General features: G+C 37.5%; 1 long non-coding RNA gene across 1 annotated transcript in view; it reads left to right on the top strand.

The window, feature by feature from the left end:
• Nucleotides 1-4,503: 4,503 nt before the first annotated feature.
• Nucleotides 4,504-13,217, top strand: part of LOC122427544 — a 29,426-nt gene continuing 20,712 nt past the window's right edge. The window contains exons 1-2 of the long non-coding RNA XR_006265435.1: nucleotides 4,504-4,545; nucleotides 8,242-8,244. This is a non-coding gene — a long non-coding RNA (uncharacterized LOC122427544). The remainder of the gene's footprint in view (nucleotides 4,546-8,241; nucleotides 8,245-13,217) is intronic.

Here is a 13,217-nt window from a genome sequence, read left to right as displayed (position 1 = left end):
AATATGGTAATTCATCTCAGATTTCAGTATAATATCCACTTGCACTTAGTTTCTTTCCCTTTTCACCTATATTTCTGTCTTGGCTACATGCAGAAAAAATTCTCTTTAAGGACTCCCTTACTTCATGTAATAATTTTCAAACCACTTATCTGTTGTCTTGTACTTTAAGTACATATGTGATTGTTGCTTGCTTACTAGAGTCTTTTCTTGAGTGGTCATCAGCTGACAACAGTCTCCCAAAGTCTCTTAAAATTCCCTTTCTGTTTATAATCCCCCGGTGGGAATTCTAAACTATTTTTCCTACTCTATCCCTATCAAAATAGGATGTGGAAGGTAATCAGACAGCATCATTTACAGCATATGGAGAAGGAAATGGATATTAGATCATTCTTGAGCATGTGATCCTAGACTCTGCAAAGAACCTGTGGAGGGCTTCTCTTCCTGGACTCAGTGTGGACCACCTTGATCCTTGTAGTATTTCTGCCACAAGATTTGCAGAGGTGGTAACAGTACAGTACCTCATGTGGCAATCAGTACATTTGACAAGAGTGCAAAACCCTGGTGGGGTGGGTAATGAGAGCTGAGGGTCTAGATTCTTCGATTTAGAAACCTGTGCTGCTCTTACAAAAATCCCTCTCATAATCTAACTTCCTGTCCTGCTTCCAGGAAATGTTTTACACAGAATGCGATGGATATATGGTAAAGACTGTCTCATTTGAGATTCCAGGAGGCAACTATACAGTTCCCAGCACTTTCTTACTTACTCAGAACTTTCAAGGAATGGAAATTGAAATGGACTAAGGCTCCTGACACCTACCAGAGCATTCCTCATTAGTCTCATTGAGTGTAACATTAAATTTCTTTTCATATAAGGTCTTTCTATTCTGAAATCTCTACTCCAATTTTGTCTTTCAGATCAAGCACAAAGACTTATGTACATTTTGTCTGGTTCAATACCCCTTGAGGAAAATTGTAGGGCTGTAGAAATGGTAAGTAAATGTTCTTTACAATTCATAGCACCATAGTGTGACTCTTCAGCTCCATCACTGAGCAGTAATATGAGGAATTATTGGCTCCAAACAATAGATATATTTGTGTTGCTTTCCCTTCAGTTATTTAATAAAAGTGAAATCAAGAACATTATTATTTATAGATTTAACTTCCTGGGAAATTAGAGCTTGCTTATAATGTAATCCTTTCAGTCAAAATGAAAATAAAACTCATTTTGAATGTTAGGTTTACTTGCATTCAATGTACCGTCTGAGGTTAAAACATATATATATATGTATATTTGTATGAAAACTGGTATCAGTGTTAGAAAGGTTATCATTTTAACTTGCAAAAAAGGTGTTCACTATAAAATTCATTATCCTCTATTAAGTTCCTCTCTTAATGGAATATATCATATATTTATATATCAAATTTTCAAAGAAAGAAGGCAAATAACATATTATTAGAGCTGGCTGATTTGGTTTCCTGACACTAACTGGAGAAAATCCTTTGATTACAAAAACTGCTTTACTTAGAAATGGACAAGAGAGGGCACTCATGTATTTCGTATATAATTGGACATAATTTTTTTTCAGTTGTTAAAGGGTTGACTTAATCCTTAACACAATTTTAAAAGGGTTGAAATATGTAAAAATAATACATAACATTGATACAAACATATTTTTATAAATAAAAGCAAGCAGAAAAAGATAATTTTTGGAAGGTTTCTATACATCATTTTAAAGGGACTTTGACTAGCAAATTCAAATAGGAACAAATAAACACAAAAATCTTTTTCTACTGAGTTTGGTTTTAATTCAATTTGAAACATGCAAACATTTAAAAACAATGTTAACTTCCCCCCTGCCCAAAATGAGAAAGACTTCTTTCAAATTAAAATTAGGCAGATGCTAGATTTTGATTTGAAAATGTGTTCCCTGGCTGATAACATGAAATTGAAATTGCCAAAATTTAAAGCTGAAAACAGTGGAATGGTCTTAGCTCAGTTCCAAGGAAAGTCCTGCTCCCTTTCCAAGGAGCAACCTAATGTCTGCTGTGAACCAGCCCACCGAAGGGAGGCTGGAACCTGGAAGAAGAGCGATGCCTCAGGACAGAGGAGAGGTGAGAGGCAGAGCCTGCTCTGAGTTCTGGCTGAAGCTGTCACTTCTTGCCCCCAGCACCACTCTATTCTGTGTCCAGACCATGTTCCTGCAGAGCATCATAGAGTTTTGCATCTGAGTGTATGTTTAGATTTTTCCTGAAATCTTTTGGCCATCAAGTATTAAACATAATATGTGTAAAATTTTTCAGAGAGGTTTTCCTAGTGGACCTCAGAAGGCAAGGAGCCTGGGGACAGCATCTTTATCCAAAGATCAAAATGTGGGGCAAACAGCCAGAAATATTCAGAAACTTCAAAGCAAAGAAAGAAATCAGATTTTTTTCTTCTTCTAAAGATAAGGGATTAGTCATTAAAATCTTTTCCACAAGTATTTGGTTCAGAGTTGGAGAACAAGTCATAACTTTTGCTGCCTTCAAATATTCTAATGTTTGTGTGTTTTTAAGTCTTGCCTTTTATAATGTACTGGAATCTACAGGGAAACAACACTGCCTCCCTAGTCAATTTCAAGTTATTTTTTTTTTAATCAAGACAGAGTGCTTTGCAGAGAGGTAGACACATTTGTGAATTTGATCTTGTTGCTCATCGATCCTTACACGCTTCTCTTCAATGGTTGTAATAGCAGCCATTACTTCTGACACATCAATGGGAAATGAGGATTCAGGACAAAAGAGGCAGTAGTGATGTGAGAGCAAGATCCATTTATTCATTCAGGCTTACAACAATGGGCAGTTCAAAACAGTGACTGAATGAAAGTGAAGTGACTCAATATTTATTGAGAAAGCTTACTGAACATTCATCAAACACACAGGATCAAGAAAAGAGTTCTCAAAGAGATATAAACAGAATCCTCATGACAGATTCTGTGATCACCATTCTCAAACTTTTGGTCTCAGATCCCTTTTACACTCTTAAAAATTATTAAGAACCCTAAACAGCTTATGTGGTTATATCACTCTATAGCCAAAAATAAAACATTTTTTAATTTATCAGTAGTAAATATTTTCTTATGCAGAATAACTACATTGCCCCCAAAATTACAGCTGACCCCTAACAATGAGGATTTGAACTGCACAGGTCTGTTTGTGTACCAATATTTTTTAACAGTAAATACTATAGTACTACACAGTCTATGGTTGGTTGGTTGAATGCATGAATGCAGATGAATTATAGATACGGAGTGACTATAAATTATATGAAGGATTAACCTCCACGTTTTTCAAAGGCCAGCTGTAGTTATGAGAGTACAATTGTTTGACATGTTTTAACATGTTCTAAAGTTCTGGCTTAATAAACTGGAATTATCTTATCCGAGTCTTTATTAAATCTATTGTGATCTGTGATTTTCACTGCAGAATATGCAGGAAATCTAGTATCAGACAGATGGAAAAGGGAGCAGTATTTTAGTGGCTTTTTTAGATCATTGTGAATATCCTTCTTTTATACTACCTCAAACTTCAAAAAGTGCTGGTTTCTTAAAGATTAACTGTCATAGAGAATCTGAAACCATGTTCATGAGCTTTCTTGTAATCTGTTACGGTAGTCTGTCTATACCTTGAATGTATTTTTTATGCATCTGTTTTGTTATATCATAATTTATTGCTTGGAATATATTGGTTAATTCTTTTATGTAGATCTTCCAAATGTATGGTGGAAAGCCCCAGTGTATACTCGAGAAAATGAGCTTCTAAAGGGGGATAATTTACCAGCATTTTTGCAAAAATTAGGTGATTTCATAGACTCTGAAAATGCCTCAGAGAGCACCACAGGCTTACACTCTTGGAGAATAGCTGCTCGATAGCCTTTTTTTTTTTCCCCTCTACAGAGTTTAAACTCATTTGTTGCCCTTTTTGCTCTTTCACATACCTCACTATAATCACTTTGACCTTTTGATTCACCATGTATGCTTTTTCTCATTTCAGAATATTTGCTAACTTCTACTCGGCCTTTGCTAAAGTTTAGTTCAGATGATACTTTGCCTAAGAATATTATTCTCACTTTTCTTAATCAGAGGTGGGTGCTCTGTCCTATAGGTATTAATCAAAACAATGATTTGTTAAGTTTATGAACATTTTAAATAGAATAAAATCCCTTTGGGGCAAGAATCATGACCGTCTGGATTAGTATGTGCCTCAGTGTGTGTCCCTGATAGTTCAGTTGGTAAAGAAGCCGCCTGCAATGCAGGAGACTCTGGTTTGATTCCTGGGTCAGGAAGATCTGCTGGAGAAGGGATAGGCTACCTACTCCAGTATTCTTGGGCTTCCCTTGTGGCTCAACTGGTAAAGAATCTGCCCGCAATGCGGGAGACCTGGGTTCGATCCTGGGTTGGGAAGATCCCCTGGAGAAGGGAAAGGTTACCCACTGCAGTATTCTGGCCTGGAGAATTCCATGGGTTGCAAAGAGTCAGACACGACTGAGCAACTTTCACTTTCACTTTAGTATGTGTTAGTCAGTTGTGTCTGACTCTTTGTAACCCCATGGACTGTAGCCCACCAGGCTCCTCTGTCCATGGGATTCTCCAGGGAAGAATACTGGAGTGGGTAGTCATTCCCTTCTCCAGGGGATCTTCATGACCCGGGGATCAAACCCAGGTCTCCTGAACTGCAGGCGGATTCTTTACCATCTGAGCCACCAAGGAAGCTCAGTATGTGACTTATGTTTTTACTACATCTATTTTTTTTCATTTCAAATAATAAACAAGTAATAATACTTAGGGAGTAGAGATAAACAGATGGTTTTCTGCTGCATTGAATTCTACTTCCTTTGGTCTAGTACTAGACAAGTATGTTATGTGGGATTTTCTCTTTGTAGGCAAAAGTAATCCCTCTGTTAAATCTTTCCATTCTTCAAGGCACAGGTCAGGTTACACATCCTCTAATAAAACCAAGAAAAGTGTTCCTAATCAGTTCCATCTAACAATGATTGCTCATTCCTTTGAACATATGTAACCCTGAATACTCACTGGAAGGACTGATGCTGAAGCTCCAATACTTTGGCTACCTGATGCGAAGAGCCAACTCATTGGAAAAGACTCTGATGATGGGAAAGATTGAGGGTAGAAGGAGAACAGAGTGAGAGAGGATGAGATAGTTGGACTGCATCACCAATGCAATGGACACGAACTGGTGAGGGACAGGAAGGTCTGGCATGCTGCTGTCCATGGGGTTACAGTCAGCCACGACTTGGTGACTGAGCAACAAAACAATCCTTAAAGTATTTTCATACTGTTCATTTGGCAACTTACCATGTATTCCTTACCTTAGAGCAATGGTTAATTTGGGTCCATATTTTCCCCACAACTAGTGAGCTTCTTGAAAGTAGTAAGTAACATGTTCTCTGTATCTTGGGAGCATCTCTGTACACATTTGGAACTTCCTAGTACACTTCACATTTTTTGACACACAGCAGATGATTAGTAATTGATTTTGACTGATTGACTAATTTGTCATTGGGAACCTTAGACTTTGTCTGTAAAGCACCATTCCAGAGTAATATATCATTAATTTTGAATGTGTAGTATAGTCTTATTTTACATTTTATCTGAAGAACCTGCACACTTCAAGGCAATAGTTGTCCACATAAGAAGATAAACATATCCTAGTTTAAACTTTTCTAGAGTATACATTCATTAAATTGGATAGGTCTTTGTCCTAATTAATTTGTGGGTTTTTTTTTTTTTTTTTGAGACATCTGATTGTGTAATTGACAGTTGCAATTGACAGAAATTCAAAAAGTCTTAAGTAAAAGGGAAATCTTTTGGTTCATACAAATATTAAGTCCATGGGTGGAGATGTTTGCATTTAAGCCTGATTAAATCCAGAAGCTCAAATAATAATAGAAGCTTATCTATCTCTTGGATCTATCTAAACATCTACTTGTTTTTCATCTCTTTTCATTCTGATCTCATTCTCTCATACCTTAGTCAAGATCTCAAGGAAGTTCAGGTCTCTTTGCTTACAGCCTACAATCCACAAGAAATAAACACACACTCTCTTTAGCTTCTCCAGTTGCAGTCTCAGTGGAAGTACTCTGATTGGTTCAGCTTAGATCATGTGACCATCCCTTTTAGATCAATCAGTATAGATGAAATTTTGGAGGGCCAAGGTTGGATAACCCCCAGTCTTATGCACTTCGCTACCTTCATTCTCAGTCTAGCCATAACCAGATGAGATGGGGATGATACAGAAGCCTAACAGAAATTAAAATGCTAGACAAAAAAAGATTATACATATAAACTATATCAGCGTTCAAGATTTCTTTGAAATAAAATAAATTTGTATTTAGTCAAAGCAAGATGTATTTAAAGTTGGATATAAAGAAAACATTTTATGTTTGGGTTATTAGATAGGGAAAATATTGTATACTTGGAGAGAAAATAACTTCCTCTTTAAAAAATAACGAGATTATAATTTGGAAGAGAAGATACACTTATTTTATCAACACATTAGCTGAGGCTTGAAGGCATATCATTTACCATTTCAGAATTTCAGTTCCAATAAAGTTAAGAAATTTAATACTACTCTTTTATGGTTCTAGGGAGAAAATTAGATAATGTGTCAAAGTACCTAAAATGAACATGACACGTAGCAGTTACTAAATACATGTTAGATTATTATTAGATCCATTATTCTCTACAATATTATTATTTTATTCTCCTTTTTTCCTTTCTCTCTACTGCAGAATGTGAGGCATAAACTGACCAGTTTGGGGATATTAAAGGTCCAAATATACTTGTCCCCACCTGTCCTCTTCACTTCCACTCTAAATCATTGCTTTTTAACCTAGGTTGCACCTTAAAATTCCTGATGCCCAGGTGCACCATAGACAGATTAAAGTCACAATCCAGGATGGGTCTCAAGAGCAGTACTTTTGTAATTTCCTGGAGATTCCAAAATATCGCCAAGGCTGAGAATCATTTTCTCTCAATTCTTCAATTCTTTTGGTATACTACACACTTATTAATGGTACACTATGCTGTTAACATTTACCAAGTTTTGAGTTATTTCTGCATTAAGCATGTCTTTAATTTTCTATATTCTGATGCTCTGACATTCTGATGCTTTGACATGTGGGGCCTTGCTGAGCCTGGAGCGAGTGCCTCTCCCAGGTTTAGCCAACTCCTACTGATGGTAAAGAACTCACTCACAAGAGTACTTTTCACACACAAACCAACCGATCTAGGGTTCACAGCCCAATCACTTCCTTCACACTTGGGTCACCACTCACCTGCTCTAATTAATCCTGGGCCAAGTGCCAGACAACTAGTGATGGCTCCTGTGTCTTAATTATTCTAAGATGGTTCAAACTAGCTAATTTAAGCCTACCTGTTCCTTCCTGTAGGAACCACAATGAAGTCTTTCACCCAGTTTCCTCTCTCCCCACCTCCTCACTGATTCTTCCTGTGTGGCCCCCCATGACCTTGCCTGCCCCCTCTGAAACAAACTATCTTTTCAGTGGCAATCATCTCCTAATGATTGGTCTTACTTGCCTCAAATTTCTGCTAATAGATCATTGTTCCCTGGACAACACTGGGATTAAGCACAGATCCTAAAATCGATATATAACTTTACTCTTCGTATCTGAGGTTCCACATTTACAGTTTCAACCGACCACAGATTTTGTAGTATTGTAGCATTTACTATTGAAAAAAATTGCCTATAGTGGATCATCACAGTTCAGATTCATGTTGTTCAAGGGTCAACTGTACTATCTCTAAAAACAGTTTTTCTCAACCACATTGTGAGCACTTTAAGGGAAGAGATTACCTTTCACATTTTCCTAGTATCCTCATAGTACTTCATTTAGTGTGGTCAGTGTTAGCTTTTCAATAAATACTCACTACTTGATTCCATTTAGGACCTTTGTGTTAAATTGAAAATAATTTTCTGGAAAAAACCAAATATTTACTTAAATAATGTGAATTGCAATCTACTGTAGTTCTTCAGGAAAATTGGTGTAAGACCACATAAAAGATTAAGATTTGAGGCATTCTAATTAGCTCTGTATATTTCTTCCCTTTATATCTCTCATTCATGTCTTTAAAAAACCAAATGAGGTTCATGATTTGATGTTTTAATAACCTTTTAAAAACAGGTTCTCACCTGCTTTGAAAACCATATACATGAAGTCAAGAGCAGGTTAAAACCTGGTCACCTCATTAATACCTTTGTGGGGGTCAAAGGCAGGTTAGGATTCGGTCATCTCATTACTACTTATTTAGGCATCTCCAATGTAGTAGCCAGGCAAGGTATTAATGAGGTGACTGAGTTCTAACCCACTTCGGATGCAAGTAATGGCACAGTATTTCAGGTAGATGACAACATATTGTGAAAAATTCCCGTTAGATATAAGTAATGCAACCCAACCAGAGAAATAGTGTAGTTGCAAGATTGTTAAGAATAATATTAATACCTTCTTACCATGCTTACCACATTTCATACTTAAATGTGTTTTGCTGTATTATGGGCTTCCCAAGTGGCGCAGATGGTAAAGAATCCACCTGCCAATGCAGGAGACACAGGAGACCTGGATTCGATCCCTGAGTTGGGAAGAGCCCCTGAAATAGGAAATGACAACCCACTCCAGTACTCTTGCCTGGAAAATTTCATGGACAGAGGAGTCTGGCGAGGACTACAGTCCATGGGGTCGCAGAGTCAGACATGACTGAGCATGCAGTGGCTTGCTGTATTATGTCATTTCATGACACAATAGCTCTGTATGAAAGGCCCTATTATTATCATTTGACAGGTGAGGACACTGAAACTCAGAGAGGTTAAGTAACTTATCCAAGGTCACACAGCAAATAATTAGCAGAAATGGTCTGCCTTCCTTTAGTGTCATCACTCTCCATTTGCCCTTCCCTAGCCCTGATGTACTATTTTTGAAGACTCTCTGGGTGATTTTTCTGAACAGCTGGTTGTGAGAAGTACTGAACTTTGGCAGTGCTTTATAAACTGAGGGTCATGACATGTGTGTAACAAAGTCAACTTGGTGGTCTGCAGCAACTGTGCCAAAATTAAACAGAATAAAATAGAGATTATCAGAGCCTATTATATGCAGTAAGGATAAATATTTTTCATGAAGCTTTTGCTTTAGTTTTACATATGTATATACAGGATCTGGATGAACATGAATTTCTTGCTTTGATTATGGGTTCAAAACCATTTAAGAAAACACTAGTCTGGGGCTTTGAATTGGCAGTAGAAGCTGAAGAAGAGCAGAATGCACTGGTCTTGAAGGAGAGGTCTGTATTGTTAGAAGTATCTCCCCAACCATTGTCTCCTTGGGAATCTTTGATGAGGGTTGAGGAGTCAGTTAAGAGCTGCAGGAATGGGACAGGCTTCTGTAGCAGAAAAGGCCTTTAAGAAAAGAATACCTCACTCATTTGTCCTTTAAATGTAGAAGGCCTCATGGTTTTTGTGGTTACATTTCTCAGCTTGTTAGGCTGGAAGTTTTTCAGCTAACATGGCTCATGTAGAGACATGTGACTTTGATTCTTACATGATAAACCTGTGGGAGTCTGCATAGAGCAGACTTGCTATGAGTTACACTCTAATCCTCTCGTGGCAACAGACAAGATGCTTCCTTATTTTTGCAGCTGCCACAGACTCTGGTTTGGACCAAACCACTATCAGCTGCAGAAATGACACAACTAAGATTTTTAATACTAATAAAACGAATATGGTTCAAGAAGTTGGGCAAAGTAAGTTATACCAAATGTTACAGTTTGTTTTCTCTGAATAATATTTCTTGGTACGTTGGGAAGTTGGCCTCACTTTGAGCTTTCCTTTGAGAAGTTTCTTTGAATTATTCACATTTGAAAGGAACAAAACTGAACTTGTAGAACCTGATATACAAGCCCATACTGTCAAACTTGATGTCGAACAAGGTCACTGTAACTTTAAAACAAAACAATTGTCAAATGCCTTTTATTTACTGCTTCTTAGAAGAAAGGAGAAAATTAAAAGAACTTAAAATGGTTTGTATAAAATGGATAAGCAACAAGGATTTACTGTTTAGTGCAGTATCAATATCCTTGAATAAACTATAATGGGAAATAATCTGAAAAATATATATGTATAATTGAATCACTTTGCTATACACTTAAAATTAACACAGTGTTGTAAATCAACTATACTTCAATTGAAAAAGGAAAATAAAACTCCACCAACAAGCTTTAAAAGAAGAATTAAATGTGACATTGGGTGTATATGCTCAGTCTCTTCAATCATGTCCAACTCTTTTGCAATCCCACAAACTGTAGCCCACCAGGCTCCTTTGTTTATGGGACTGACTTTCCAGGCAAGAATACTGGAGTGGGTTACTAAGCCCTCCTCAGTGTAGGGCACATATTGCTATTGGTGTTTTCCTGGAGACTCTACTGAAATTCCCATAAGCATGTTGCCCAATACTTTCTCATCTTGCTAAATAGTATCTTCTCTTCTAGGTTGGTACATGAGCTCAAGACTGCCTACACATGTCCATTCTGATTTACTAATTCTATTAGTACTAGTGACCAGAACACCTTTTGTCTCCCCAGCAATGCTCCTCCAGTGCTACCCATTAAATTGAGGTTTTCAAGTGGAGCCATGGCAGCAAAATATAACATCTTATTCTCATATTTTAAAAATTGTTATTAAAATCTGGACATTTGGTGACGGATTGCAGTGCTCAAAATTAGCCTAATAACTTCCCAGAATGATTCCTTATCTTATCCTAGATTACATTATACAATCACTGACGGTTTTCTTTCTCAAAGAGAAAAATTGGCAATGACATCAAGGTACAGACTGGGACAGGAAATCACTTGGGTGTTACTGAAGGCAGTATCCCTTTGAAGGGGAGTTCTCATAGTTCTGGGTATGAGGAATGCCCCAGTGGAATGCATGTGGTTGCCAGAAAGAAAAGCAATATGAGGACTGTACTCCCCATCAGTGGTTCAGTTCAGTTCAGTTGCTCAGTCGTGTCTGACTCTTTGTAACCCCATAGACTGCAGCATGCCAGGCTTCCCTGTCCATCACCAACTCTGGGAGATTACTCAAATTCATGTCCATTGAGTTAGTGATGCCATCTAACCATCTCACACTCTGTCATCCCCTTCTCCTCCTGCTCTCAATCTTTCCAAACATCAGAATCTTTTCCGATGAGTCAGTTCTTTGGCCAAAATAGTGGAGTTTCAGCTTCTAAATATTCAGAACTGATTTCCTTTAGGATTGACTGGTTTGATTTTCTTGCAGTCCAAGGAGCTCTCAAGAGTCTTCTCCAACACCACAGTTCAAAAGCTACCATGAGTGATAGCTGCTAGAAAGTTGAGCCAAAAGAAATGAGTGCTTAAAGCTGCATCTTGGAAGCTCATTGTGGAGCACTTTTTACCAATTTACAAGAAAATCGAATCATCCCTCACAGCAATGGACAAGTACTATCTGTCAGGATGCCTAAGAGAATTAAACAGCATATGGCAGTCAGGAACAATGAAATGGTGGTTTTATCAGTATAGTGTTCTCTTGTGAGTAAAATCAAGTGAGCCTTTTGTAATAGTTTCTAGAGTTTCTAAACAGTTAAAAAGTGGGTACAATGCTGGACTTTCTGCTAATGTGGCATTTAAGGACCAAAGAAACTAAAAAATAAAAGGATTGTGATTGTACTTGTAATTAATTTTACGAAGCTATTTATATTGGATATGTGTGTGTATTTAACCTTAGTTACCATTCAGAAACATACAAATAAACTTTATTTATATGACTCATAATTACACTTGGAGAAATAAAGAATGATAGTCTCAAAAGTGTCTTTCTATATCACATTTGTGAGAAAGGTGAAAAAGTCTTATGGATAAATGTGGATTTTTAAAAATATTGGAGTCTTACTGTCCATGAGAATTGCTGAATCATCACTCATCTACTTAAGAAAAGTTTTGTGAGAGCAGAGAACATGCAGGGGAGCCTGCAGTTTGCTGGAAATCTCATTTCCATGAGACGGAAGGAAGATGAAGAGCTCACAGTAGTCAATATGTTTGACATTTCTAGAAACTTCATCATCAGAGAAGAAGCAGTTAATGTATGAAAATTATTCATAAAAAGAAAAGCACTTAGATTTTTCTCAGGGTAAAAAACATTGCCAGATGCAACAGTAAATGGTCTGTAAATGAAAGACCTGAGCAGGGAGGGAGGTGAAGGAGAGAATTGGGAACAGGGGATCAAAGAAGAGTTTTAAGACCACAACTCAGGAAACTGGGAGCCTGGAGGAGGGGTCTGAGACATCACCACTGATGCTCACAGCATTCTCTCCTAGGAAGGGAACTCAGTGGTAATGTCAACTGAACAAAACATTATCATAATAGCTAACTGCTGCCTTCAAAAACCCAAAGCAAACAGATGTCCATATCTGAAAGTGAAGCAACCATCTTGTGTCTTATTCCCATTTTCACTCTCCTATTAATTCTGTCCCAGTAGAGTACCCTAGGTTGCATCTTTTTCCCTTTCAGCACTTCGAATATATCATGCCACTCCCTTCTGGCCCACAAAGTTTGTGCAGAAAAATCAGCTATTATCCTTGCAGTCGTTTCCTTGGATAAGACTCTTTGTTCTACTCTTGCTGCCTTTAGAATTTCCTCTGAACTTTATCATTTTGGTGAGGGTATGTTTTGTTTCACCTTATTTGGGACCCTCTGTCCTTCCTATATTTAGAAATATGTTTCCTTCTTCAGGTTTGGGAAGTTTTCGGCCATAATTTTATCAAATACAGTTTCAACCCTCTTTTCTCTCTATTCTTCTCCTGAAACTCCTGTAATGTGAATGTTGATAGGCTTAATTTCCCACAGATCCCCGAAACTGTTCTCATTTTATAAAATTCTTTTCTTTTTTCCAGATTCAATTGGGCAACTTTCATATTTTATCTTCCAGATCACTTATAAATTCTGTATCACCTCAGTTCACTTCAGTTCAGACGCTCAGTCATATCCAGCTCTTTGCAACCCCACAGACTGCAGCATGCCAGGCCTCCCTGTCCATCACCAACTCCCAGAGTTTACCAAAACTTATGTCCATTGAGTCAGTAATGCCATCCAACCACCTCATCCTCTGTTGTCCCCTTCTCCCACCTTCAATCTTTC

Source organism: Cervus canadensis, chromosome 25 (assembly GCF_019320065.1).
Source record: "Cervus canadensis isolate Bull #8, Minnesota chromosome 25, ASM1932006v1, whole genome shotgun sequence".
Lineage (NCBI taxonomy): Eukaryota > Metazoa > Chordata > Mammalia > Artiodactyla > Cervidae > Cervus > Cervus canadensis.
Note: the sequence above shows the minus strand (reverse complement) of the source record. Positions and strands in the feature narration are given on the sequence as shown.